Source organism: Manis javanica, chromosome 12 (assembly GCF_040802235.1).
Source record: "Manis javanica isolate MJ-LG chromosome 12, MJ_LKY, whole genome shotgun sequence".
NCBI lineage: Eukaryota > Metazoa > Chordata > Mammalia > Pholidota > Manidae > Manis > Manis javanica.
Window position 1 is genome coordinate 86,386,403 of NC_133167.1, and position 17,623 is coordinate 86,404,025.

The 17,623-nt window shown below is 32.8% G+C and overlaps 1 long non-coding RNA gene across 1 annotated transcript in view; it reads left to right on the forward strand.

The window, feature by feature from the left end:
* Positions 1-14,261, forward strand: part of LOC140845193 (uncharacterized) — a 103,386-nt gene extending 89,125 nt beyond the window's left edge. The window contains exon 5 of the long non-coding RNA XR_012123966.1: positions 8,857-14,261. This is a non-coding gene — a long non-coding RNA (uncharacterized lncRNA). The remainder of the gene's footprint in view (positions 1-8,856) is intronic.
* Positions 14,262-17,623: the final 3,362 nt, after the last annotated feature.

Consider the following 17,623-nt stretch of genomic DNA (forward strand, 5'->3'; position numbering starts at 1 on the left):
GAAAAATTCAATTGGAAAATAGTGACCATGAATAAAATTACAGACCAAATGGACCTTAAAGACATATATAGAACATTATGTCAAATAAGAAAAAAATACACATTCTTCTCAACCACACATGAAACATTCTCCAAGCTAGAACATATATGTTGGCCCACAAAGCAAGTTTTAAGAAACTTAAAATATTGAAATGATATTTACTGTCTTTTCCAACCAAAATGGTATGAAACTAGAAACCAGTTACAGATGGAAAACTGGAGAAGTCCCAAAGTTTGGAAGTTAAACATCACTCTTGAACCACCAACAGAGCAAAGAAGAAATAAAAGGGAAAACAGAAAGTATCTTGCAATAAACAAAAACAAAAACATGCCAACACATATGGTATGCAGTAAAAGCAATTCAAAGATGTTAATTTATCGTTATAAATGCCTATATTGAAAAAAGAAAGATCTCAAATGAACAACTTAACTTTACACCTAAAGGAATTAAAAAAGAACAAACTAAGCCCAAGTTAGTAGAAGGAAGGAAATAACAAAGATCAGAACAGAAATAAATGAAGCAGAGATTACAGAGACAATGGGGAAAAATATCCATGAAACTAAGAGTTCTTGAAAAGATAAACAAAATAGCAAACTTTTAGCTATACTAACCAAGAGAAAGAGACAGGACTCAAAATGATGAAATCATGAAGGAAAGAGACACTAAAACTGACACCACAGAAACATGAAGGATCATATGAGGCTACTACATGGCAGCAAATTTCATAACCTAGAAGAAATGGATAACTTCCTAGAAACAGAAAACCTACCAAGACTGAATCATGAAGAAATGGAAAACTTAAAGAGACCAATCACAACTAAAGAGATTGAATTTGTTTTTAAACCTCCTAGCGAAGAAAATTCTAGGACCAGACTGTTTCCCAGGTGAATTCTATGAAATATGTAAATAATTAATGCTAATTCTCCTCAAATTCTTCCAAAAAACCGAAGAGGCAGGAACAGCAGTGTCCTGATACCAAAGACAGAGAGAAGAGAATTATAGGTCAGTATCCCTGAAGAGTATAAATGCAAAAATTCTCAACAAAATACTAGGACACAAAATTTAGCAGCACATTAAAAGGATCATATACCATGATCAAGTGGGATTTATCCCTGGGATGCAAGGATGATTCAATATACAGAAATCAAAAAATGGTGTACTTCATTAATAGAATTAAGGGTAAAAATTATGTAATCCCTTGAAGCGATGCAGAAAAAGCATTTTACAGAATTCAACACCCCTTCATGACAAAAGCGCTCAACAATTTGGCTATAGAACATGTCTCAACATAAAAAAGGCCATATATGACAAGCCTTAGGGAACATCATACTTCATATGAGAAGCTGAAAAAGTTTCTTCTAAGATCAGAAACAAGACAAAAGTGTCCATTCTTGCTTCTATTCCACATAGTCCTGAAGTCCTAGCCAGAGCAACTAGATAAAAAAGAAGTAAAAGGAATCCAAATCAGAAAAGAAGAAGTAAAACTGTTTCTGCAGATGACATGCTCTTATATAAAGAAATTCCTAAAAGAGCAATAAAAATAACACATGTAGGATATGTAGTAATACCCCTCTTTCATTCCTGATACCGGTAATTTGTTTTTTGTCTCATTGTTCTTTGATTAACACAGTGAGTTTTATCAAGTGTATTGATTTTTTTCAAAGCACCAGCTTTTATTTTCATTGGTTTTCATTTTCTGGTTTCTACTTCATTGATTTCTGCTTTCAGCGTTGTCATTCTTTTTTTCTACTTAATTCTGATTTAATTTAGATTAGCATTTTATTTCCCTAAAATAGCATTCTAAATAATTGATTTTAGATCTTTCCTCATCTCTGATACAAGCATTTAAAGCTGTAGATTTTCCTTAAAACACAATTTTAGCTGAATCTCAAAAAGATTTTGATATGGCATGTTTTCATGTGCATGCAGTTAAAATACTTCCAATTACCTTTTTGACTTCTCTGAGCTACAGACCATTTAGATGCCTAGTTTAGAAGTGATAGTTTAGTTTCTAAATATTTGGGGATTTTCAAGATATCTTATTCTTGATTTCTAATTTAATTCTTAACACAAAATAAATATATTGAGATTTATTTCATGGCACAGAATAATCTATCTTGATGAATATTTCAAGTACACTTGAAAAAAATGTTTATACTTGTTAAATATAGTGATTCAAGTATCAATTATATTAATGTAGTTTATAGTACTGTCCAGGTCTTCTACATTCTGATTTTTGTTTCTGGTGGTTCTATTAGTTACTGAAAAATGTGAAATACATCTCCAAATATGAGAGTGGATTTTTCAGTTTCTCCCTTTAGTTCATTAGTGATTACTTCATGAAATTTTAAGATCTGATATGTGTGTGTGTAAATGTATTTTTATAAATGTACATGTATTTATTGTTTTACCTTCCTTATCTATTTTTTATCATTTTGAAGCATTACTATCTTTTTTATATTAATACTATCACTGTATCTCTCTTACATGTACTGCTCCTTGTTATATCCTTTTACCTTCTTTTGTTTTCTACTTTACAAGGCATTTTTTGGGCTTAAAATCTCCCTCTTACAGATAGCATGTAATTGGTTCTTGGTTTTTATCTAGTCTGACAACCTCTGCCTTTTGATCAGAGTGTTTGGCCTAATTACATTTAGTATAATAATTAATATGTGTGCATTTCAATCTGTTGTTTTGCTGTTTGTTTCCTATTTGTCTCATCCTTTGTTCCTCTATTCTTCCTTTCTCACCTTATTTTGTTAGTGAAATATGTTTAATATTTCATTTTAATTTCTCTATTGGTTTTTTGGCTATACCTCCCTGCATAATATTTCAATATTTTCCCTGGAATTTACAGTAAGTATCTTGCTATTCCATAATCTATTTAGGATTAGTACTTATTTTGTCAAGTAAATGAAAGAAACCTCACAAGAGTGTATTTCAATTTACCCTTGTATCTTTAGTGTTATCATCATTACTGTATAGATAGATATATACTCATGTATGTGTGCATATATGCAGGTGTATGTTTGTGTATATGGATGTATGTATCATCCTTATACACATCCATGCCTATACATAGATGTACATGTATACAATGTAGTTAGTGAAATTAAGGGCAGAAAAGGAAAAGCATACATATAATTACTTATATTTACTCACATATTTACCATTTCCATGCTCATCTTCCTTTCTGTAATCGCACTGGTCATCTACTGCCTTGGTCCTTCAGGCTGAAGAACTCTGAATTCTTAGAATTTCTTGTAGTGCAAGTTACTGGTGACATACTGTCTCAGCTTTTGCTTAACTGAAAACAACTTTGCTTCCACTTTAAAATATAATGTATTTGGGTATAATATTCTTGATTGGTAACTTCTTCTTCCTTCAGCACCTTTAATTTGTCATTCTTAGGTGTACTGACCTCCACTTTTTGTGATGAGGAGTCAGCCATATTTTGTATCCCTGTGTCCTGTATCTAATATGCCTTTTTTAGGCTACAATCAAGATTTGTCTCTTTATCTTGGGGCTTTGGAGGGTTTTATCCTGCGCATGAAAGTGGTTATCTACGTATCTGCTTGTAGTTTGATGAGCATCTTGAATCTGTAAGTAAATATTTTCTGTCAAATCTGGAAAAAAATCAGCATGTTCCTGCAAATTTTTTTCCTGCCATAGTCTCTCTTTTCTTTATCTTGCAATCTAATTAGACCTGTTTTTCCACTTAATATTCCCTCTCATGTCTGTCAGGTTTTCTTCATTTTTCTTCACCCTTTTTTCTCTCTGCTCCACAGGTTATATGACTCTCATTTTTCTGTTGTCAAGTTCATGTCTTTTGGCTTCTGATATTCCATCTTCTTTGGAGAACTTCCAACTAATTTTTCATGTCATTATTGTTCTTTTCACTTCTGGATTTTAAGTTTATATTTTTTATAGTTAATACTTACCTGTTGAAATTCCCTTAGTGAGTTGCATACTCATTAAGATAATTTTTCCTTATGTGAGCATAATTTCCTTTAATTCTCTTAATATATTCAAAATAACTACCAAGAAGTCTTTATCTGCTAACTGTAGTATCCTAGACTCAGAGTCAGTTTCCCTTAAGTGCTTATTTTCCTGAATATGGTACACATTTCCCTGTTTGCAGAATGTCCCGTAATTGTTGTTTAACAAGTTGGATGTTATAAATAAAATGACATGATGACCGTAGTAAGTTAAGTTGTCTGGGCATAAACTGTAAACTGTATCTCCCCTGCAGTTTCCAGCAATCTATCTCAATTTATATGTCTTCCAACTGAAGAATTTTTAACCTTATTTCCTGAAGTAACCTGGCATTTGGCCACAGATGTAGGCAGACTGCACTTAGACTTCAGAGTACAATCTTTCTGTATTTTCCTTGCTTCTGAAGATTCCTCTTTAGTTTCCAGTTACATTGCCAGTCTCAGGCTCTATATTTTGAAATCTGAAACCAATAAGGCTTGAGATTTCTTCTGCCTGAGTTGCACATGGTTGGAAAATATTCTGTAAAACAATTATCAAACTCACAGAGCTCACCTGTTGCACCTGTCGTTCAAGGTCCCACTCCTCTGTTTTGCCTCACAGGGTATTTCTGGTCCATGCATATTTTAGCAGTCAGCCAAGTATTTGTACAGTTAATAATCAGATTTTAGGTGTTGCCACTTTCACAGTTCTCTCACTGTCAGCATTTTCCTTTTAAATTTCCAGTGGTTCCTTGTCCCTGAACCCTGTTCTTTGCTACACTGAGTCAGTTGAGCTGCGATTTTTCACAGCCATTTACTTCTGTCATAGCCATGAAAGTGGAGGAGCACCCTTAGGCTAGGAAAATATAAATTCACAGTTCTTATCTATTCCAGCTGCAGTTTTTCAAAAGTAAACTGTTCTCTGGCCTTTCTTCTTTTAGAAGTACTCTAGTGCCATTAAATAATATACATATGTACATATATATAAAATCAAACATCAGAAAACATTTTATATATTAAAATATACAATATATCTATATGCTATATTAATAATATATTAAGGTATTAATGATGTGTTATAGATTACTCATAGATTAAATATATATTGAACAATAGTTCAAATATATAATGACATATAAAATATATTTAAGAATATATATTAAATGTATTTATGTATAATATATTCCATATTTTACAATTGCTATCTGACAGTTTTCACATGACTACTTACTTCACTTTGTTGTCTATAGTGCCTCTGTCACCTTTCATCTGTTTTAATTTGCTCCTAATTCTACATTTTTACATTTTCTACACATGATAGATTTCACTTTTAAAAAGATTTTTAATTGGATCACCCATCAATAGAAAACTTTTTCTCCATGTATTAGCAAGCAATGCATTTTGCTGTCCCATCGGTAATGGTCTACAGTCTTTAGATGTTCATGTCTATTTTTGTTACTGTTCATTGTTAAAGGTATATTTCTTCAAATCCTTGGATAATCTTTGTGGTCACTAACTATAAAATCGGAGCTGATGCATACACTAAAGAATGTGAGAAGGCAATATCTGAAGACAAACATTATCTAAAGGACTATCGGTCTCTACTGTGAAAAAGAGCAAAATAAGGAGACTTAAAGGCTTCTATCTTTCCCAAAGAAGGTCATTTTCAAAGACAACATCTTTGTCTTCTTTTCCATCTATTATACATACAGGAAGTTAAAAAAATTTTTTTAATTCCTATGAACTTCTACATTTCCACAATCACATTGTTCTCCCTCTTCCAATATTCCATTGCCACATATGCTCCTTGGTTTTTGTTGATAAACTGGTATATCAGGAAGAATGTTATAAAGACATCCAAGGCCAGAATGTGAAGCAAAATATTTAAAGTCATCTAAGCTACAGGTGCTAAAATCCTTGACACCCCCAGATTGCCTGAAATACAAAAAACATGGGTGTAACAAAAGTTATTACTGTGTATCTCTTCATGTCTCCTAATGCACGGCATTTTGAAGAAAGATTTAAAGAGCATTTTTCATGGAAATCATGAAATGAAAGAAATTTCCAAAATCTTTTTTTTTTTGCCATCTATTCCTTTTGTAAACAAGACCTATTATTTACCTTTAAACATAGGACCTGTGTTATTCTTATTTATCTTCCCAGAGCCAAATAATTGAATTAAAAAGTTTTGGTATCAGTATTGACTATAATTTTTATCCATTTCATGATATTTTTGTATTTGGTTTGTAAATGTGAACATGTTTGTATTGACTTTAATAGCATATTTTAAAGCTTTGATCTCCATAATGAAACATTTTTCTATTAAAAATCTGTTCATGGAGCCACATTATGAGAGAGGCACAGCAGGAGTCCTTCCCTGACAGAGTCCTGACAGAGTGAGAGCTGTAGGCAGAGTGAATTTTATTGTGGACAAATAGTACCTCAATAAATTTGTTTTTTATAAGGTATACAAATAAAACACTAAAAAAGATGGTAGAAAAGCCAGAAAAAGGGAATAGATGGAAAGGAAAATATAAAAGTGCTGGATGATAAGATTGTGTTCATAGAAAATCTTAAGTAGCAAATAAAATCTCCTAGAATTTCCAAAGAGTTTAGCAAGTTTGTGGCACATAAGATGAACATACACAAATCAATTATGCTTCTGTGTCTTAGCAATGAACAATCTGAAAATGAAATTAAGGAAACAGACATATGCCATATTCAATCAAAAGACTCGATATTGTTAAGATGCAATTGGACAATACAATCCTTGTCAAAATCTCGGAAGTTTTCAGAAAAATTGGCAACCCAATAATAAAATGTATATGAAAATACAAGGGACCTAGAATAGCCAAAACAATTTGGAAAAGATGAAAAGACTTGGGGACTTGCTCTACCTGATTTCAAAATTCAGTATAAATCTACAATAATACAGTGTGCTTTTCCATAGGGAAGGCCTACAGAGGAAATATTTACAATGGAGATGCTAATAAAAAATCCACAACCTATGGGCAGCTGATTTGACAAAGGTGCCATAGCAATTAAGTGGGGGAAAGGATGGGCTTTTCAACAAACGGTATTGAAATAATTGGAGAACGGCAAAAATAAGAATGAACTTAAACACATAATAATAATTAACTTAAATGTATTATGTAACTGATTATAAGACCTATAAAACCCTGATGCATGAAAGAAAAAACAGATATATTATACTTCATGAAATTAAAAACATTTTCACACAAAAAAGGCATTATAAGGAAGAAATATTTGAAAATCATGAATCTGGTAAAAGACTCACAGCCAGAATATGGAAACAACTCTTACAGTTCCAAAGCATGAAATCTCAATTTTTATTTAAAAAAAAAAAAGGACAAAAGATTCAGTAGGCTCTTCACCAAAGAAGGTATGCAAAGCTATTAAGCATGGAAATATGTTTATCATCATTAGCTTCAAGGGAAATGCAGATTAAAGCCAATAAATACAACATACCCACTAAAATGATTTAAATTAAACATGGTGGGGCTACCAAGTCTTGCTGATGGTGATGTGCAACAACCAGGACTGGCTACAAATTCATGAGAACCAATGCAAAATGGAAACGCAGGGCCTCTTGTTTTTAAAACAGGGGAAAAGTATTATTAATGTTACTAAAATAAAAAACTTTTTCCCTTCTCCAGCAGTCTCTCTCAATGGGTCATGGTGTTACTTATTTGTAATTTAATGTCTTCCTAAATAAAAAAGCACTTGTAAGTTAAATTGTTAACGTAAATCGTGCTGTTCGTCCTTGTCCTTATGTTCTACAATGCCAATTTAAATGCAAATATCAAAGCATTTAACTTTATGCAGAATCACTGCAATTACACAAGTCATACGGCTTTTCGTATCAAAACGACGCTTTCAATCTGGCCAGAAAAAAATACACAAGCCAGACTCTGGAATGTAGGAAGGAGGCAGAGGTTTCCCCAGGCACGGAGAGACCTGGGGAAGGATTGGGCCTCTTCTCCTGCGTGGTTCCACTTGCGCTTGCAAAGAATATGTATTCTGCAGATGTTTGAGGTAAATTGTTCTATAACTGTCAATCACTTGAGTTTGGTTAATAGAAACATAAAAGTTCCTAACCAAAAAAATGTTTTAAAAAAGAATATCTATTTAATAAAAAAACAAAATCTTACACTGCTTCTGGTGATATGTGCAAACATCTACTGAACAATAACAAGTGTCAGAATCGTCAAAACTTAATTCCACATTAAAGCCAAGCAACTGTACGATGCTGATAGTGTATGACTCCAAGGATAAACCCTCTGGATACTAAATATAAGGAAAAACAAAAAGAGTTTAGTAAGAATCCTACTCATTTAAAAAAATATTTACTATAATCAAAATTATGTAAAACTCATTTTTAAAATGTATCACTGTATACAAGATACCTATGTAGAAGCAATTGTAGTTGAATTATAAGCATTTAGACAGTAGACTGATTAAACGTGGATGAATAAACACAAGTTTAAGTTCAAAATACTTTTGCTTAATGACAATATTAGCAATCTTAGCATATCTAATAGAATCTTAAATACCACATTGTTTTGCTTCTTTGAGTTATTTTAAACAAAATGCCTTTAATCTTTTATTTTAATAATCAAGTCTAGATTCTTTTTGTAGCAGGCAACCTCTAAAATGAGTCCCAGTGATCTCTGCCTCCTGCTATTTAGGTTCTTGTTTTCCCACTCCACTGGGCTTACTGACTTGTTTCTAATAAACTGAATGTAGCATAAGTGATAGGTCATCATTTCCAAGGTAGGTATAAAAAGGCTGACATTTTGCATTTTATGTCTCACTCTCTGAGGGATGCCAGCTACCGTGTCATAAAGTAGGCCTTTGAAGAGGCTCATGTGACTGAGCTTGGAAAAGAGATTTCTGAGGTCTGTCAGTACCACATGACTGCGTTTGGGAGTAAACCCTCTCCATGTTGAACCTCGAGATTACTACAGACCTAGCTGCTCCTAGATTTCTGACCTACAGAACTGTGCTGTTTTCATCTCTGAAGTTCCAGGACAGTCAATCATGTAGCAACAGAAAACTAATACTCTGCCTGGAGGCACTGCTGTTCTCATTTGCGTCATTTCCAATTTATGCACGTGAACAGATAAATATACCATGGTACATTTCAGACAGGAGAATAGTACTATTAATATCCTGAAAAGGAAATGAGCTATCAAGTCATGAAAAGACATGGAGGAACCTTAAATGCATATTACTAAATCAAGGAGGCCAGTCTGAAAAGGCTCCATGCTATTCCAACTACATGACTCCAACTATATTCCAACTGTGTGACCTTCTGGGAAGACAAAAAATTCATGGTGGCAGGCAGGGAGGGGAGCAATTAGTAGGCAGAACACAGAGGATTTGGGGGCAGTGAAAATCCTCTATATACCACCATAATGATGGATACATGTCATTATTTGTCCAAACCCAAATAAGTACAACATCAAGATTGAACCCTAAGATAAGCTATAGACTTTGGGTAATTTTGATGGGTCAGTGTAGGTTCATCCTTGGTAAGAAACAAAATACCACCCTGGTGAGTGATGACAATGGGGGAGTCAGGCATGGGGGCAGGGGGCCTGTGGGTAATCTCTGTACCTTCCCCTCAGTTCTGCTTTGAAACTAAAACGCTTCATTGCTGGCATAAACAAAAACAATTCAGTTTCATATTCACATTTTAATCTTATACTGACATTTTTTACAGCATTCTTGCTTAACTCATAAATTACTTCTTTTCCTTTACAAATTTTTATTACACAAATTCCAATGAAAATTAAAGTCTGAAGAATGGCACCAGGAAAACACACATACTAACCAGCCACTTATATTTAATAATTTTTATCTTCTGCTTTATTTGCACACACAATCTAAAACTTAGTCCTCAGCAACAGAACATTGCTTTCAGGGAGAATTAACAATAGTACTGAAGACCTGGGGAACTGCTCATGGCCTTTCCTAAACTTTGGCTGGGGGAAGACCAAAGAAAGGCAGGGTCTGAGAATAAAAACAAATCCTTAGGAAATGTCTGTTCTCTAGCCATGGTAACAAATAACCCCTGGAACTGGTTTTAGATTTCTCTAGTCCATCAATATGTCTTTATTAGTAATGGTCACAAGTACATACCAAAACTGATTTTAATCTGTCTAACCTGTCAGTGGCAATTTACTTTGTTGTACGGGCTACTGGAAGTCAACCACTGTACAAATGGGCCGGCAGAGAAATCATAACACAGACTTCTTTTTCTGAGGCACTCTGCTAGCTCCCTTTCCTACTTTTTAGATAACTTGTGAAAAGGAATATAACCCTGTAGTAGGATCTCATTCTCATTTTCACCAGAAAACAGTAGACTATGAATATTTGGTAGCTTTTTCTTCCTATGGGAGTATGCTCCTCCCAAACAGTAGAGCTGAATGCAATAATGTTACCGTAAAGCAGAAAAAGCAATGAATGTCACTTAATCTAAAAGCACACGAATGTATACCAATTATTTATTTTGAGAAGAAAATTGATGATATGCTTAATATTAACATTAAAGTTGCACTGATTATGTCATAAATATTAATGCAAGCATACCACTGTGGAAACAATTTGACTAACAAAGATCAAATATGTTTTTGAAAAACAGTATGACATTATGATCCGTTCAGTGTTCTCTTTAAAAGTAATTGTATACAGTTTAACTTTTATGGTCTAAATTAGTAATACAAAAAACTATTAAAAGATGTATAAACTATGTAATATATTTATTCATGCTTTAATGTATTAAAATTTTTTGAAATATGAAAATAATGAGAGCTAAGTGGATAATAACTACATACCAGAGCGACTCCTGTAGCAAAATTCTTACTACATATTTTTCCAGGAAATGTGGCTCCTATAAAACTAGGATGTTTCTTGAAGCTAAAAAATAATAATTTTCCTAATAATTGCATTTATGAGTGGCATTACTAATGATAATAACTTTCATAGAAGCAAACATTAGTGAAGAATTACTATGTCCTAAGCACCATGCTACTCTGAATTAAACTATTTAATACATTTTCTCAAACCTTCAATGGTAAGAATATTTCAATATATATTTGTAAAATATGAATTTGATAAACATCCAGAAGTATAAGTTTATGCAAAATGTGCTAATGGTTATAATTTTTATCCTTTTTCCTCTATATTTACAGCCCTGAAAATTCAATTTTCTGTCATCTGTTCTTTCATTAAAGATGAATAATGAATTATTTATTCATCAAAGATGAATAGTTTTCTGTGCATTAGGTTCTAGATAGTGTAACAATTCAATATTCTCATGTTATTAAAAAATAAAAACATAAGAATTAATCAGATGAGAGATAAGAATGTAGAGATAGGAGGTAATTAAAGTTCATAAGACAAGAGAAATCAAAGAAACTGTCACATCCATAATTAATCTTCAGTTATTTCAATACTTTCATGAAATTTTACCTTTATCAGATTATTTTATATCTGTTGATAAAAGTTTTTCAGTCTTGTCTCACACTAGTTCCTTGAGGACAAGTACTTTAACTACTATTTTTCCCCATCCCAAGGTGTCTGTCAAATTTATAGAACGTAGTATAAAGGAAGGAAATGCTTATTTTTCAGAATTAGCATATGAAATCATTTTGGGTTGCTCCTTTGATGCTGTACAAATATGGAATACTATACTCACACAAGTAAGTATGCAGTATGATGAGGTCTGTAGAGGTGGTTATATATCCACTCTAAAAATCTTGATAATATATGATTAGGATTCCCTGTAGTAGAAATTTTGTTTTTATGTGATCATATTTCTATAGAAGATATTATACCAGTCAGTTTTAACTGGTTAAGCATCTAAAAGTAAAAGATAAATGAAAACATTAATTAAGTTCAACATGAAACTTTTATAAAAATATACATAAGACATTTAATTCAGTATTTTGATTATGGAAACTCTTCAACAGCACAGCAAAATATTGTGCACATCAATTAATATTGCCTATATTTAAGAAATATATAAACAAAAAAGTTTTTCAAAACTTACAGTGTTAACAAAGCCAATTATCTGAATAACCTTCTGCATTACAGACTCGATATCAACGCCCATGTAATCAAACTGAAAAAGATAAATTTTTCTAAAAACTAGTGGATGTCATTAACACATCATATACCCTTTAAATGTACAATTAGCTATATTCTAAAATAGCCTACATTCCAACTGAAATCCAGAAAATCAATACTGGTGCATAAATAATGATTAAAATAATTTATAAATGAATAAATTTAATTTATAACTTGATAAATTATATATATACATATAATTATAGATATTTCTATAAATTTTTAAAAAGGTTAATTTCTATAAAAATACATAAACATATTTAACAGCTTTGTTTTTTAAACAATGGTTAATGCACCCAACTTGTGGCATTACTTATTGTTGATGAATATGGTACCACATTTTTTTAAATGTGATGTTTCAAAAAATAACTTATTTCTAAAATATTACAAATCAAAAAATATAAGCAGAGAGAGGGAGAATCCTTCAAGACAGGTTCACTGTTGAAGTGATCCTGGATTCTGTGTTTGAATACATCCTTTCACATGACCACATTAACTGGTCTCTAATGTAATCTTTATTTCAATAATCTCTTTCTATGTCTAATTGCTTTAAAATGTCAGGACAACATTAAGTACCAATGGTTATGCCAGGTATATGAGGTGTGCTCCCAATTTTTCACAGGAAAACTTCAAATATTTATTAAGTGGAGCTCTGTTTAAGATTAGTATTCTTCTAGGTCATGTTCAGAAACACCTATTTACTAAATGTTTATCAGTTCACTACATACAGGTTCAGTAAATCTCCTTATACTGAAGTTTTTATAAAAATTGGGAGTTCACAGAAGATGACTGGTTAGCCAGAGACGGGTAAGATTCCTCAAGGGAAGAACAACCTAAGACAGGCACAGTCGCAGGGGGGCCATCAGGTGAGAAATTGGGGATCAACAGAAGAGAGGCTTAGAACCTCACCCCCCCTGTTTTGAGAGAAATCTTCTGCATCCGTGGATGTTTTGTTGCCCTTGTCTAGCTCGGATTAATACATAGTCTACAGGCACACACCTGATCATCTACAATTGCCCTCTTACAACACTAAACCATGTTTTCTACCTTTATCTTGCATCTACCTACCACCTCAGCATTTTATTAAAAATAAAAAAAATAATAATAATAATAAAGGGAGAAATGTGGGATTCACATATAAATCAAGTATAAAATCAAACGAATATTCATATTTGACCTGATTGTTTATAGTTCATAATGCGTGATCAAAACCGAAAGTTTCTGTGATGACTGTCCTTGTACTGTTCACCATGTAAGAACTTATTCACTATGTAAGAATTTGTTCACCATGTAAGAACTTGTTCTTATACTTCAGAAGATCGGAGACTGATGAGAATTAGGCTTGGGGTGGATTAATGATTGTGCATTGAGTCCCCTACACAGAATTTTATTGTTGTTAACAACCATTTGATCAATAAATGTGAGAGATGCCCTCTCAAAAAAAAAAATTGGGAGCTCAATTATTATCAAAGGTTTTTTTGATAAAGATTCATAATGATTTTTGTCTTTTGACATATTTCAGTAACATTATTTAATATTAAACCATCATATTTCTTGACCAGATCATTGTATTCTATTAATATACTATCAAAATTAATGCAACATTTTGTTTAGAAGTTTGTGGCTTTAAGATGTGTGTGTGCATGTACACACTGTCATAATTAAGCAAATGAATGTTGCTTAGTAAATATTCGCAGTCCACATAAATTTAAGTACCATGCTTTTCCTATATCCTAGAACTAGTGTTAGCATATGAACTATGACTTCCTGAAATGTTTTAAAGAACTCTCTTTCAAAGCTATACCTAATACTGGTAACTGACCCAAATTCTTTCTTTCCAGCTTTTAGAGATATAATTTACATATAACATCATGTAAGTTTAAGGTATACAACACAATCAAATTTGCACTTGCAAATTTGTTTTAATATTGAATTTGGTTTGTTTTACTATTCTCCAAAGCCATAGTTACATCATTTATCCTTTTTAGTACCCTAACAAGTTTACTTCTCTTTTGCCTAATACTTTCTACCCATTTTTTTCTTTTGTACCAACCAGTTGTCAATTTACTTACTGATTTAATGTTTCTGTTTATCATCAACTTATGCTCTTACTATTTGCCTGTTCTCTTACATTTCTCTTTTTTACAGTTTTTCCATTGAAAACCCTGTTCATACATTTTTCACCCTTACTTTTCTAATAGCAAATTCTTTCAAGAATATGAATTCCCTTTGTGTTTAGTTTTGGTACTAGGCATTATCCTTATTTACCAATGTTCAGTTCTCTTCTAAGGTGCAGGAACCCTTTCTTTTTTAAAGACAGACATAGCCAGGTGATTCATTCTGGTCAATAAAATGAGGGCAAAAGTGGTGAATGTCGCTTCAGATGGGCAGTATCTCCTTACTGCGGTCCAGGTCTCTGGTGTGCTATTCTATTGGGTTGACAGTTGGAAAAGAAGCTATCAATATAAAAATGCCAAAATAATTTTATCTAAGCATTCTGGAGCACTGAGCCAACACCTGGAAAACAGCTGTCCTGGAGAGGCTGACATTGCATGAATGGAAAATAAGCAGTGTTTGGCCACTAAGATTTTGGGGTTAATTTTTACCAGAGCACAAACTAGAGGAGACCACTTACTCAAATGAATGGATTTTGTCATAAGGATTCAAAGGATCAGGAAAAAAGGGAAAACAAGCTACCAAAGGAAACCTATAGCTTTAATAACTGACCCTAATGAAATAAGATTAGACACTATCAGAAACTTATTCACTATGTAAGAATTTGTTCACCATGTAAGAACTTGTTCGTTATGCTTCAGAAGAATTCAGGATAATTGTCTTAAGAAAGTTTCATGGTCTACAAGAACACACAATATTAGGAAAATAACATGGATAAAATGAGAAGTTAATCTAATAGAAACCACCCCCCTAAAAAAAGATTAATTATAGACATGAAAAAGGCACTGACTTAGCTGAATAAGAGAGAGCTCTAATCTATACTTTCACTGGCAGTCTCCTTGAAAATGAGAAAAATAACTGACAAGTTTTAGTAAATGAAAAGATGTTTCACTTTACAAAAGCAGTTAGACATCGTATACATATAATAAATGAATCAACAAACACTTGGTTTATTTACAATTTCAAAGAACTTAACTGCAAAAGCAAAATAAACATTTATCCAAAAAAGGTCAAAATTTTTATTACATTATTGAAATCACAGACAAATGTAAATCATTTAAAAATACAATGCATAAAAAAGGACCTACCAGATTTTTATCCACAACAATATGCATTGCAAGATATCGAGGAAGTAACTTAAAAATTCTGGGTCTCTGAAAAACACACGTGAATTCTGAGGAATTTGCCCAAATTTACCTTCTGTTGAAATTATGTTCAGAGATAAATTGAGAGGTGTGTCGCTACTGATTACATAACAAGACTGCTTTCAAAAACAAAAGTTAGGTACTATTAAGAAAATTCCAGGCCAAAAAGTGCCCATGGTTAGTAAGAATTTTCAATGAGATCCCCAGGAATCATCTGAGTTTAGCAATAGCTGAAACTGGAAATATTAAGTTTATAACATAAATCTTTCTCTCCTTACTCTTGGATTTTCATAGTAACCTTCCATGTGGGCACATTTTCCTACTACCAAATATTATGATAAAAAAATATGGTTTAGAAAAATATTACTAAAGTCTATGATCAATGGCAGTTCAATTGAGCTGGGAATGTTTCTATGACAGTTTACAGGTCTTTGTGGAGGAAGAATTCATCACTTTGCTTTATATGCACCTTATGTAGGCCACTAATATGATTCATTTCTGAACTCTAATGAAACAAAGACTTAACTTAGAAATCCAGATGACATAGTATTTTCACCTAAATTATCACAATAATTCAGGAAATGAAATAATTTACATTAACTATCCAAATGCCCACATGTGAAAATTAAGTCTTTGGTTTCTTTAATCCTATGTTCGTATATCTGTTTCCAAGATTAATTACCTACATTCTTGCTAAATTTTCACCTAATAACAAGCATAACAAAAAGCTTAATTTCGTTCTCTATCCATTTTAAAAATCATGCAGGGCCTTCATGAAGTAAAATGACTTTAACATTTGCAAGTCACCAAATTTTGCTCTGAAAATGCTTTTCATTTCACAAAATTATACCGAATAAGATAAAATTAAAAAGCCAACAGTTACTTCTGAACTTTTACTGTCTTGATACTGCAAATTATTACGGCTATATGTGTCATTGTCTCCCAAGAGAGGAATATTAGGGTTATCATTTTCTTCTTCATAAATGATGTGCAAGAATCCTGATACAGTCTCTGTTGGTTCAATTCCATATGAGATGTTTTTAAACTGCAGTGTTCCCCAGAATGTTAAAATAATCAAACAAGTCTGAAATGATTCTACCAAAACCACAATCTAATACTCTAATGAGAAAGTTAGGTCAGAATATTTTGTTTACATTTAAAGTCACCCTGGTTTTTCTACTCTACCTCTTTATTCTTCTTTACCTCTGTTACCCCAGAGCTGGACCACTAATACCACAGGATGCATAATGTTTTATATTACAAATATTCTAATAGAAATATTTGAACATCTAAAAGAAAGTATGGATCTATGTGCTTATACTGGTTAAGACCCCTTCCTCGGGTATAGATAGCCTGTAGGACCTTTAGGCACTCTCTTCCTTAGTCTTAGGTCCCTTTCTTCTTTGTGAGACATGAGACAGGCCCGCATGACGTTCAATGTCCTAAATAATTTCTTTGTGTGGGCTGAAGATACTACTCATCTAAAAATTAATGGGAGCAGAGCCAAAGTTTCCATCATATCCAGGCATTCTACAATTATTATGCATAACAGGAAATCAAGAACTTGGTAAAAAGAAGGAATTTGGGAAAACTAAAGGAGTATAGAGAGACCAGTCAACACCTCTTGCATTCAGGATTGCTCAAAGCCTCAAGCAGCAGATCTCAGCACAATCAATATGCAGCCTCCCTTCGGGAATAGAGGCTGGCACAGTGATCAACTCTATCTTATTGGAAATCTGGTTCACCCTCTAGGGAACTGAAATAATAAAGGTGACTAGAACTAGAAAAACAGGGTCAGCTCCAGGAATTCCACTTCTAGGAATTTACCCTAAGAATGCAGCACTCCAGTTTGAAAAAGAGAGATGCACCCCTGTTTATCGCTGCACTATTTGCAATAGCCAAGGTATGGAAGCAACCTAAATGTCCATCAGTAGATGAATGGATAAAGAAGATGTGGTACATGTACACAATGGAATATTACGCAGCCATAAGAAAAAAAACAAATCCTACCATTTGCAACAACATGGATGGAGCTAGAGGGTATTATGCTCAGTGAAATAAGCCAGGCGGAGAAAGACAAGTACCAAATGATTTCACTCAAAACAGCAGCAGAAGCACAGAACCCAAGAATGGACT